A 13,369-nucleotide genomic window follows, 5' to 3' on the forward strand; every position below is an offset into this window, starting at 1 on the left:
GCCAAGGGGTATTGGCGGGTGCTCTAATGAAGCCTCAAGGATAAGGTCACATGGATTGTGCTAAAAGGGCATGGATTTTTCTAAAAGGGCAAAAGGATTTTCCTATATAGCATATGGTTGGGTGAGAGTTGAACAAACTATGTTCATTTGTCTCTTCACTTTCTCATTTTCTACGAGCGAAAAAAGTTTGCAGTCTCACCGTCTTTGTGAGACAAGCACGCCTAACATTTGGTATCATAGCTTGGCATGTTCAGATGAAAGAGATAAGTCTTTCTTATTGCTTGCATTGTTTATGATGATGTGTATTTTTATGTTGATGTAGGATGCATGGAGAGATAGCAATCATTGTTTATCGTAGTAGCACTAAATTTATTGCATAATAAAGTTAGAGAAAACAAAGGGATGCTCTAGGACAAGAGATGCAATGGCCCTATGCATGATTGTCAAAGCAATGACGATTTCCATGAGAAGTACTTTAGGAAATGTCAAACAACTTCTAGTTGGTATTGAATGGAGCCATAAACAAGACTACTCAAACAAATTCAATGACATAGCAAGTGTATGAAAGCCCTTCAATTCATGCTAACCAAGTATCTTAAACCTGGTCTTGCAGATTATAAACCTTGATCTACAATGGCCAAATCTAACTTCTGTTGCAGATTCAAGCGGAAACCCCAAGCCCATGAAGAGCGATGGCCAGGACAGAATGCATTCTGCGAGAAGACTCTTTCCAAGCGCCGCTTCTAGCTGGTGGGTGATGGAAACCTTGAGGTCAATATCTGGATTTAGAATCAACGACTCTGGAAAGGCAGAAACCATCTGTGTCAATGTCGAAGCCCTTGAAGAAAGCAATTTGGATCAATAGAGCTCTGTTGTGAGATGCAGCTAGACCCATATTTGTAGTGCTGAAGAGATCTTAGACACCAACGATTCCTACTCCTATACTTTCAACCGCTTCGTGTCGATTCCCAGCAAACAAAGGAGCATCACCAAACTCTCTTGCCATGATCTATATGAATAAATTAAACTTATCAAAATACCCCTTTAATTGGAAAAGTTCCCAAAATGCCCCTCTCAAGTGTTAGAGGGGTCTATTTCAATAGGCTGAAATTGTAAAGTCCCAATTATATTTTGAGGTTGCCTTTAAGAAAACCAGGAAATTTAGTGTAATTACCGGCAAAAGCTAGCCCAGAAACCAGGACAATTTCAAGTTTGCCCTTATTTTCACAAGTTAGGGAAAATGTATTTTTCCAGCTCTGCCCCTCTCTTGCTAACTACCGCAGCTTGAAATTCTCTCTAGGCAAGTGTACATCATTGTGGTCAAATTACATTGGAACATACCAAATAGCATAACCAGATCATTGCTACAACTAATGTGGCAATCCTTTATTTAAAGACTCTTTATACCTAGCAAAGTAAACATCATTAAGCATAGGTTTTGAGAGCAATATCACATCAAGTTTAGACCATATAGAGCACAGAGACAAATCAAAGCACACAATCATAGATGGACATTTATAAACAACAATGATCAATACAGTCACTTGTAAACAAATTCATCAATAATTACTACAATGTCACCCTCTTCTTTACAAATTTTATTAGGTGTCTCAAGTGAGATAAGAAACACAAACTTAGGTCAAAGTCCCTCTACATTTGGAGCATATCCTAGGGCAAGAATAGAATCCCTTTCATTATAACATAGACGGCGCTTTGCAGAAGCATTGGGTTCTCCAATCATGTATCAGTAAACTAATGGAGATGGGACGATCATGATTGCTTGAGGATAGGTGGATTCATTAGGAAGTGAATGGGTTATAGGAGGGCCTCTTTATTTGGCAGTTTAAGGGAATTCTTAAAGCTTAATCCAAGTTTGACCAAGCCTAAAAGAGAGGGCAAACCTATGCTGAGATTTTAAAAAAATCCATTTTCATATTTTGAATTTGAAAATATTTTATTTAGTAACCCAAAAGAGAGGGGGGTAAATGAATTTTCAAATGTCCTTTTCCCACCCCTCTTCTCTCTCTAACATATAAAACACTCTCTCTCACTTAGAACTCAGTAAAGGAGGCACTTTTTGGCCCCCCCCCTGCCAGAAAAGAAAATTTTTCACATTCTCTCATTGCATTCTCTCTCTAAAATGTGAGCCAACTCTCTCTCTTTCTTTCCTCCCTTTTCTCTCATGTCACTTCCTCTTCCAATCATTAAGGAACATTCTTGGCTGCCTCTTTCTGAAAAAGTGTAGATCCTCCAAGGTTGTAGATATGTCCTCTCTCCCACTCTCTCTTCCTTTATTGTTTTTCTATCCCCCACTTTTTTCCTCTCTCTCTCTCTCTCTCTCTCTCTCTCTCTCTCTCTCTTCCCCTCATGCTTCTCCCACTCCAGCTCCAGCTGAGTGCAATGGAAAACTCCATTACCTTTGTGTGCTGCAACATTTATCTCTCTACAGTCATGATCAACAATTCGAATTCAAAGGAGATTGAGCTGCACTCCCTCTCTTTCTTCCCTCCACAACATAATCTTTTTCTCCTAACTCAGAGTACTCTCCACTTCTTTCCTGCATAGCTACCTTCACCTGCTTGTAGCAGTCACTATTACACATTATCACTAATTTGCTTGAGTAACTAACACAAATGTCATTCAATCCCTTACCATTGCAAGACATTACTAAGAAATCAAAACGATATCAATTAAACTCCGATTGAGAGCAAGAGTATGCAATTGTGCCACTTGGCACATCTAATCGCAATGGTGGAGACCAACTACGGAACCATGGATGCAAGGCAATCAACTTATGGGTTGATGGCCATATTTACCATGGCAATCCAATGATCAATGCATCACCGCCTTTCCGTAATGTCACTGAGCTACTCCGTTTTATTGGAGATGGGATAGACGGATTGTTTGGCTACTGCTGGAGATTACATTCAGCTTTTTCCAATGAAAGGGAAGCAAGAAAACATCTCTGTGCTCCCTATTCATCATTGCAAGAGAAGTATGTGAAAGACATTTAGCAAGTCAAAGAGGAATCCAATGAGAAGACGAAGCAGCTAAATGACAAGATGTCAAAGCTTATTAAAAAGGCAGAGCATCAAAAAATGGAGCAAGAGCATTGTCTAGACAATTATGTTCAGCTATAACAAAATGCACGTAATATGCACCGGCGAATTGATCATCTCACACACATTCCATTGGGCTATCACATTCGCAAGCGCAAGAGACATGCAATATCTATGCTATCTTCAAGCGGTGGAGCTCGAAAGAAACGTATCTGAAAAATTTGGTAGGAATACAAATGCAAGCTTCTAATTTCATACATTTTTGTAGGTTGTTGTAATATTATTTCAATATGTAGGAACTTGGCTCGAACAATGATGGGAATCGAGTCCAATGCTAAAATGATCGGACATACTTTGCTGCAGCATATCATCAAATGAATGGAGTTGATGGAGCTATTGGATGATCCATCCAATGCTGGCATTGCTAAAGTTTTGCACCAGAAGTATTTCAGTGAGCTAAACAACATATTTTGCTGCAGCATATCATCAAACCAATGGAGTTGATGGAGCTATTGGATGATCCATCCAATGCTGTCATTGCTAAAGTTTTTCACCAGAAGTATTTCAGTGAGCTAAAGAACATTGTTTCACCTCAAGAGATGATCGAGGTGTGTGACAGCGCATGAATAAGTTTCAAGGCCTACGAAGCTTTGTATAGACTTGTCACACTAGGTCACACAGAAAAAGGTTTGTTTAGGTTGCTACCAACGCTTTACAATGTTAGTGTTGCAAAAAGGTGTTCCAATAATGATGTTGCAAGCTTGTTGGGTGGATCTCAATATGTGGAGGATGTCCTGCCATTAGAAGAGAACAAATATTTTCATTACAATGAGTTCAATAATGTTTATGTTGACTTGTTGAAGCTCCAAGAGTCAATGATCAGATTTTATGGGTTGACACAGGAAGAGTGTGATGGAAAAATTATATTTGTGATGAAGCTTGATGAGTGCTAGATTGTCAAAGGTCAATGGCTCGAGAGGGTAAGCATTGTGCTTATGAACAGAGCCTTGGTGGGCGTTGATGTTGAGCTAAATGCTAGCGAGAAGGGAAATACCTATTTAGGTGTTCAGTCCAAGAAGAATATTTGGTGGCTGGAAGCTTTTCATCTCCCACATGAGACACATGAGTCTCTCAAATGGTATTTTAATCACACCCCAATCGTTGACATCATTCGGAAACAACAAGAAGGACAGGGTGAAAGCATGTATAGGTGGACTGCTTTTGCCACCATATAGTATGTGGTTTTTGGGGTTGAGAAAATGGGTGGTTTAGGCGTTTGAAACAATGGGATTAAATTCAAAATTTATGGAAAAAAAAGGGTTAAAATTTTACGTGTACTAAGTGAAAGCGCTTACTGGTTAATGATCACCTCAAGGTACTTTCACCTCAAGGTACTTTCAAGCACTTAATGCAAATATTCTCTCGAGTCTCGTCCCTCCCACTTTGTCTCGCTCGTTCCTCCCCCCTCTCTCTGTCTCGCCCACGCCATTCAGGTTTCTGATTCCCTCTTTCCTCCCTCCTTTGTGTTTCTCTGCTAGCCGAAGCAACAAGCAGCAACATCAAAACAACAACAAGAAAATTCAGGAGGATTCCTTTTTGCTGGGCTGGTCATCAACTTCAATAAAAATCCCCTGCGACAGCAACAATAGGTATGTGGCATCATGTCGCTTGAAGCATTCTATCACGAATGTTGGTTGAATTTGAATGTGGCTGGTTTTCCTAGGTAGCATTTCCAGGTAGCATTTCCAGGTAGCATTTCCAGGTAGCATTGATCCATGTTTTAACATGCTTCATGCAAATGTAGAAGCGTTGTATGCTTGTCTCTGAATGTGTGGCAAGATAACCAAAGGGGGCTTGGCCTAGTGGTTAAAGTGAATGGGTGGGTGCGTAAGGACCCAGGTTCAACCCCTGGCAATATGGTCTGCCCTCTGTTGGGGAGGGTATTGCAAAAAAAAAAAGAATGTATGGTAAGATAATCATGGATTGTAACTATTAATGATGCATGTGTGAGTTTAGAATTTATTTCTGAAATGTATATGCATTGTGCACATCTAATTGATCACCCTTGTGAATGATTTATAAAAATGCATCATGTAGCTTGAAGCATGAATGCAGATTTTATCAACTGTGTGTGCATGCTTATACGAATGCATCATGCAGGTTCAAGCATGAATGCATTTAACTATTGATCTTGTATCTATGTGGAATTTGTGATTTTTTCAGGATGAAGAACCAGGCTACAAAAGGACCTTCAGACTCTGACAAGGGTACACCTAGGAAGGGAAAGATCTCTACGCAGGAGTCGCCTATCGAAACAGGGTAGATGCATCATGCATGCATTTCTAAAATTGGTTTTATGTCTTGTAAATTTTTTGAATTTTTTGCACATGCATGCTACAAAAATAACTTTCGAGTCCCCCAAGGGTACACCTGAGAAGCAAAATGTTCAGCAGGTTAGATGCAGGTATTTCCCCCATGGATTCAATTAAAGTGTTGCTTTATTAGGAAAAAGTATGTGCACACCACTAGTAAATATCAAGTGGGTGAACCCCACTTTTTATGGGTACAGCACCAGTGATAGGCTGTGTTGAAGTGGTGCACCTGCAGCACCCTTTAAAGTTGGGCAGAAACCATGGTTGTATCACTACATAGTTATGCTGATATGGTGCACCATCTCTTAAAAGTGATACTGGACCACTTTAAAGTGTTGGGAAACACTTAAACGAGGTAAGGCTCTAGTAAAAACTGGCGATACAATGGGCGCATCACTTTCCAGTGGAAAACCCTAACTATTTTGTGGTGAAGCATCACTTCTAAGCGAAGCATCACGATGGTGCACCACTTTTCAGTGGTTCTACGCACTTTTAAGGTACCGAATAACGTTCTAGTTAAGAAGCACCACTTTCTAGTGTTCACCACTTTATAGTGATGTTGACCACTTTATAGTGGTCTTCACCACTATAACGTGGTGCTTCTTAACCTGAACGTTATTTGGTTTAAAGTGGTAAACACCAATAAAGTGGTGTTCACCACTTTTTGTGGTTCAAATCACATTTAAGTGGTGTTTATAGTGGTGAAGACCACTATAAAGTGGTCAACGTCACTATAAAGTGGTGAACACAACTATAAAGTGGTGCTTCTTAACTAGAACGTTATTCGGTACCTTAAAAAGTGTGTAGAACCACTGAAAAGTGGTGCTTCTTAACATTATTTGGTATAAAGTTGTAAACACCAATAAAGTGGTGGTCACCACTTTTTGTGGTTCAAATCACATTTAAGTGGTAGTGCGTGATGGTCAACCACTTTCAGTGCTGTAGAACCACTTTTTAGTGATGCTTTACAAAAGTGCAATAATCTTTAGTTCTGCATCTTTGCTAAAAGTGGTGGTTAAGTGCTTTTAAGTGATGAAGCTTTACAAGGAGATATCACATTCTATTGGTGTAGCACTACTTTTTAGGAGTGTAGCACCAGTTTTAAGTTGTGTACAACAATTCACATCGGTGTAGCACAACTGAACAGTGGTTCAGCCCACTTTTATGTGTTGGAGCACCACTTTAAAGTGGTGAAGAAACACCAAAAGGTGATGTATCACCAGCAAATAGTGGTGTAGCAGGAATTTTTAGTGTTACCTAACCAGTTTTAAGTGGTTGAGAACCATTTAGTGGTACACCACCACTTAAAAATTTTGCAGTACCACTGAGAATGGTGCAGAAATCATTTCAACCACTTCTTATTGTTGATAAAACAAGTTTAATTATGGCTCATTACATACTAACATGCATTCATATATGTTTTTACAGGGAGGTGGACAGTACCATGAGTGGCCTTACCCACTCAAACAAAATTTTGCTTCACCAAGGAAGATTTTCATACCGAATATGGGCTATGCTTGGTTGGCCAGGATCTGAAGCTCCTATGTGATGATGATTTCTTAGATGAGGAGTGGATTGAGATATGGCTTTACAAGCGCCACCAAAAGGAGAAGATGCATTTAAAGGGACTGAGGCCTGAAATGTATGAAGAATGTCTCCTGCTATACCACAAAGTATATCAGGGAGCTCCCCCAAACAACGAGGTAGGCGTGCATTTTGCACATGGATTTACGTGACAGAAGTGCAAGGCCGTTGAAGATTCTGAAGGTTTAGTTGCATGGGCTGTGTATGGTGAAGGTGTTATCAAAATGTTACGCCAACAAAAAACTTTAAATAGGAAATTGGAGAAATGGAGGTCCACAAACGGTCCATGTCTTGGAAGCGAGTGGAAATTTAATGTAGAAAATATGCCTAATTACACTGACAGTAGTGGCACAGGCTTTGACTGGCAGACATACTTAGGTGGACATCAATTTTCAGGGCAGGCTAAGGAGGAATTTCTAAAGAAGCGGGCCTTTGGCTCGATGGGAACATTTGGAATGTCAAATGTTTCCTCGACTACATTTTCTGCGTCAACGGCTTGATGTAGCAGCTATTTCTAACATGAAGGCTAATGCTGCTAAAAAGTTAAAAGAGAAGCAGCAATGTCTCGAAGCAATAGAAATTGCTTTAGATCAATCAAAGACAAAGAGAGATGAGCAGGTTGGTTTGATGCGAGGCGCCGCCAAGATCGTAGAGAGACTGAACAAGGATATGGAGGAACTCAAGTTGCATAAGGCTGGGCTTGTACAACGAGGAAGCAATGGCAAAGCTTGAGACCTTGATTCAAATCATAAAGGAGGCTCTCAAAGACATGGGACTTGATATTGAAGTGCACAATCTCTATAACCTAGGTGAAGAGGCAACATAGTTACAGGTATGTAAGCTTGATTGATTCACCTAGTAGTAGTTGATATTACTTAAAAGTGGTTAAACTCTAATTTGAAAAAAATGGTTAGAGACCATTTTATATGGTAAAAGACCACTTAAATGTGTTTATATAACACTCTTAAGTGGTACCACATAAAGTGATGAAGACTCTTGAAAGTAATGCACAAACACTTATACTGTTCTATAAAGTACGCAGTGCTATTTTTTTATAGGGTCAGCATGACACTTTGTTATGGGAAGTAGAAGTGGCGACAGGGCATCTTCAATTTGTGGAAACGATTATTAATTTGTTCAAGTCAAGAATGCCTATCCTTCCTGTCAGGCCGCTTGTTCATTTGGGATCGGACAATAGCTGTGTGCAGTTAGGTGATTGTGTTGCTTGTGGGATGTCTATCATGCAGACTGTTGTTACCGGTGTCTATGTGCTCCGATGTCAACATCCGTATCACCCACTTTGTTTTGTAACTGCCTGTAAGTATGCCGGCCAGTGTCTATTTCATGGATGTGAAGAACCTTTAAAAGATGCTTTGAAGCTGCACCTAGAGAGGCAAACATGGATGAGCATGTTGGTACAGGTAATCGATGTTTTTATACCTTATGATATGAAGCTGATTGTAGATTCATTTCTGGACCATTTTGTTTCTTTTCTCCATGTAATTGCAGAGAAAGATCCAATGGAAGGCATCTTTGGATATCCTGTTGATGGAATTGGTAATATTCTGTGGAACATTCTTCTCTTTGAATGTTCACATAACTTAATATTGAGTATTATTACATTGTCTTTTATGTAGCACACTCCCAAGTTGGGTCATCACGCAAGCCCAATATTGATAGCATGTGTGGTGGGTGCGGGGATAAGAATGCATCCCAGAAACAAGCAGGTGAAGACACTCCGGACCAACAAAAGGCAGAAAAAAGGGATGAAAAAAGAGCAGATGTAGTGGGAGCTCAAGGTGACGCATCCAAGGAGTCAGCCGAGGTGCCTCTAAAGCCAGAACCTACAACGAACAAGGACGTAGAGGACGCTGAAAAATCATCTGAGAAGCCAATTGAAAAGGATACAACAGTGAACTTGTCTGATGAGGACTCGGATCTTCTTATTTCAGATGTTTGTGCAGAGATTTTGTGGCGTAGAAAAAAGAGTAGCAACACTGAAGAGCGCGCCACACCAAAGAAAAAAACTAAGGTTGCATCCGAGCCTCCAGAGCCTACTCCAGGAGGTTAAAAATCCAAGGATTCTTCATCTGCTCGGAAAAAGACTAACCTCCAAGCACCCAACCTTAAACCTCCCAAATCAAAGTCCCGCAAGAAACTTCTGTAGCCCCTATTAACCTTTTGTGCTTTGTAGCCTCTTTGTGATTTTGTCTTTGTACCCTCATTTTGATGATAATGAAACGATGGCTTTATTTTTCGTTCACTAGTTGTTTATTGCTCATTGATTGTCTATTTATTGTACTCATATTGTTCATTGACTGGCTATTTATTGTACTCGTATTGTTCTTTCCGACATCATCATGAGCATCTTCAAGTAGAGCTTATTTTTTGTTTAGTATCTCCTGCCAAGTGGACCGTTGCCATAGAAGTTCAGGAAATTAATGAAATGGAAATCAATAGCCTGGAAGGTATACTTTTCAAGTGTATTTTGTAAAGGTTAATATGTCAGTCTGATTGAGGTTTTTAAGGCATGGTACTTGTCTATGGCAGAACTTAGCTGGATTGGAGATGTTCAAGAACCAGATGAGAAGGTTGAAGACATAGCAGCTAACCAGGATGTAGATGTAACACCAGATAAAGTGAGGAAGACCAGGAACCAACAGTTTGCCCCAAAATTGAGGAGATTTTGCCAAACTTCCCTGGATGGGGATATCTTGTTTTGAATTTTTGCAAGATCAAAAAGCTCATCATCCTTGATCTCGATGGACTATTTGTGAAACGAGATGTAACCAAACGTGATCCAAAGACTCGACAACTTAAACACCCTCCACGTCCAGCTTCCGACAGAGTTAAACTAAAAAGAGTGGACGAGAAGTTGTGGATCTACTACCGTAGAGATGTTGAGAAATTTGTTTGGGATTTGAGGCAAATAGTAGATGCAATGATTTGGAGCACTTGTATTGCTGCTAACATTGAGCATATCCTCAGTACATGTTGGCCATACATATGGGAACATAGGACTTATTACTTTAGGGATCTCTTCTCAAACTGGCAATGTGAGAAGTGGTGGTCGTATTTTGAAGAGATTGCTGGAGCTCCAAGAGACCTTGCAGGTGAACCTGTGTCTTTCAAGCCCCTTTACCATGTCTAGAACAAGTTTCCAGAATATGACTCCTCTCGGACATTGTTGGTAGATGACTCCAGATATAAAAATCTGCGCAATGTCTGGGACAACTGTATATGTCCACCCACCTTTGATCCTCTTGATGAAGAACAAGGCCCTGATTACCTCACGCGCACACTGTTGCCATGGCTGTGAAAATGGGCACTAACCCCCAATACCCTGGAGTATACAAAGGAAAACCCCATCAGCAATCCCAAAGATGAACTTTCGAGTCTAGTCTTTGAGCACTTTGTTATAAATGGAGATGAATGAGATTGTACATCTGTAATTTAAGAAACGTTATATATTGTACATTCTTGGTGGATATGTAGACGTTTCTGGATAATTGTTGTAATATACTTTTTGTAATATACAGAAGTTCTGGCACTTTACATGTCTCTTCACTATACATGTCTCTACACTTCTGAATGTCTCAGAACCACTTTTTAGTGGTGCTAAACCCCTAAAACATGGTTAAATTTTTATTGTGTTATTGCAAAAGTTTTTTTGGAACTGCAACACCATTTAATGGTGATGTTCGGGGGGAGTGGTGAAGCATTCTTAACCACTTTTTAGTGGTGCTAAACCACTTTAGCACCACTAAAAAGTGGTAAATTTTTATTGAGTTTTTCTGGAACTGCAACACTTTTTAGTGATGATGTTTGGGGGGGGAGGGGGGAGTGGTGAAGCATTCTCAAAAACCAACATGTCAATTCCATCGTACGTTTACACCAATTCCATCTTGTTCAATCTTTCACTAGATGATATAAAATCAGATTTTGATTTACAATTCAAAGGGCATGCTATTGTATATTGCCTCATGGTTTTTATTGGAAAGTTTGAACACTTCTCCTATGCCATCGAGCACTACACGCTCCATAGGGAACTTTATTGCCCTTGTCAAGTGGGAATATATGAAAACTACTGGCTTGTTATCCCACAACTCGTACAAGTTTTCTTGTAGGGATTTATACCAATGGCCTGTGACCATATAAGTATGCTTCTCTATCTTGTTGCCCCATGCATCAATTTGCTCGTTAGTTGTTAGGCACTTAGCTACTACACACTTCAAAATGTAGAAGTCAACAGTCTCCTCATTATTCTCTTCAGAAGTGACAACAAAATTGTCTTCAGGTGTGAGAGCATCGCTTAAGGAGTCATAATGACCTGCATAAGTGGCACCTTGGAACTCCTCATCATCTGAGTCTCCGTATGACTGGGAATTATTAGCAAGTGGCTCCAAAGTGTGATATTGCCATGTCTCCACATGTGATCTGTTCATATACTTTCTCCAATGGCCAAGACTGCAAGGAAAACAAAAGCATGACAACCGTTTTGATCGCAATGCACAAGTGTTGTTCTCATAATACCCATTCACATAGTGGATTGCTCTTGAGCCCTTCAATGGTTTGCAGTCCCATTGATGGGATCGCTGAACATCGCCTAGCTTGACCTCCCAGAACACCCTACTGACCTCCCTCTTTTGCTTGTCATACATAGCAGTTGCTCCAGTACTGAGATGCATTCTCAAAAAAGAGACAACTTCAACTGCACAAGTCAACCGCATTCTATTTTTCTTCAATTGCTCATGAGTTAGAGCCCTTTTAATGACATCCCCAGCCCCATCATGTTCCCCCTTTCCATGTCCTGAGCAAAAAAAATTCCAATTCATTTCCATGCCAGTAAGGCTCCAATATCTAGCAAGAAAGTAAAACGGTCGCTTTGCTTTAAATTGTGAAGCTGCGCCATCTGACCAAACCCAATGTTTTTTAAAGCTTAGCCCTTGATCTCTCAACCATTGAGCATGTAAGAGAAAAGCATGCTGCACAAATAAGGTGTCATGTTGTTTATCATCTGAGACAAAAAAGTGCATGGTCTTCTTTATTGCACCTGATGCGATGCAAAAATAAGTAATCAGGACAAAGATAGTGACCTACTTAGTGTACCAATGCATTGACTGGATCTCATTTTGCTCCTTGAAGGAGTAGTTCTCTGCAAAGTCAATGACGAAGATAACCACATCATCTGGAAACAAAGAAATGCAGTCCATAAACTGTTGTGCTTGCCACCTAAATATAAAATTGTGAGTGACATACTTCTTCAAGTGGTCTTGGTACACTCGCAAAAGTTCTCTAGGCAGCATTTTCTTATTGACAATGTCTTTCACAGTGCCATTTCTAGCTTCATTGTTTAATCCAGTAGCACCCACTATATTTTCAAAAAACTTCACAGATACTTGCTTACTCTACTCAACTTCTTCTCTTGGACAGATCTGAATATTACCTACACCGCATGCATTGCATGTTTCCATTAAGCATTGGTAGCTATGGAAACTATGTTTTGCAAGTATAGACTCTAACAGTGAAGTGGTACTCATACTTGGATTTTTGTATGCGAGACATCCATGTTTGAGAACTTCATCATGATGAAGGCATATAGGGCAGCTGCACATGCAGCAAGAACCATGAAGATCAAAACTTCAAGTTCGCATGTGATTTACTGCCTCTTTAAGGAAAATCATTTGTACATGCCCAATACAACAGCAGGTGTAGTGATCCCTCAATTTTCGGACAAAGAACGGTTTCATAGACTCAAAGCAACGTTGTGAAATCTGAATATCTGCATACTTTGTCTTGAATCTTAAATAAAGCTCCACCTGCAATATACATGTATACAAATGTTAAAAATAAATTTAGCATTCAAAACTAGTTAAATTGTTTCAAAACATTAAAAATTGATTCTATATCACTAAAAACTGGTGTGCACCACTAAAAACTAGTAATGATACATTCAGTAGTATTGTTTTACCTGTGATAATAATTCACGACAAATATAAATTAGTGTATAAACTAGTAACCATACAAAAAGGTAGAATATTAAGAGGTTGTGTGAGGACAACTTAATAGTGGTGAGAAACCGCATTCAGCGTAACTAAAAAGTGGTTTGACACGACTTAAAACTGAATTCAAACCACCTGACGGTGATGAACTGCCAATAAAAAATGGTGTGCATTGCTTGAATATAGTGGGCAACGATTAAAAAGTGGTGAGTAAGGACATGAAAGTTCTGGGGAAGTTCAGAACTAGCACTTAAAAAGTAGCTGGGAGGGACAAAATACTAGGCGACAGACTAGCATTAGCACTAGATAGTAGTCCAACACAACTTGAAAGTGGAGGAGCTCTTGTGAAAAG

Source organism: Adiantum capillus-veneris, chromosome 4, assembly GCF_014529385.1.
Source record: "Adiantum capillus-veneris isolate H3 chromosome 4, ASM1452938v2, whole genome shotgun sequence".
Classification (NCBI taxonomy): Eukaryota; Viridiplantae; Streptophyta; class Polypodiopsida; order Polypodiales; family Pteridaceae; genus Adiantum; species Adiantum capillus-veneris.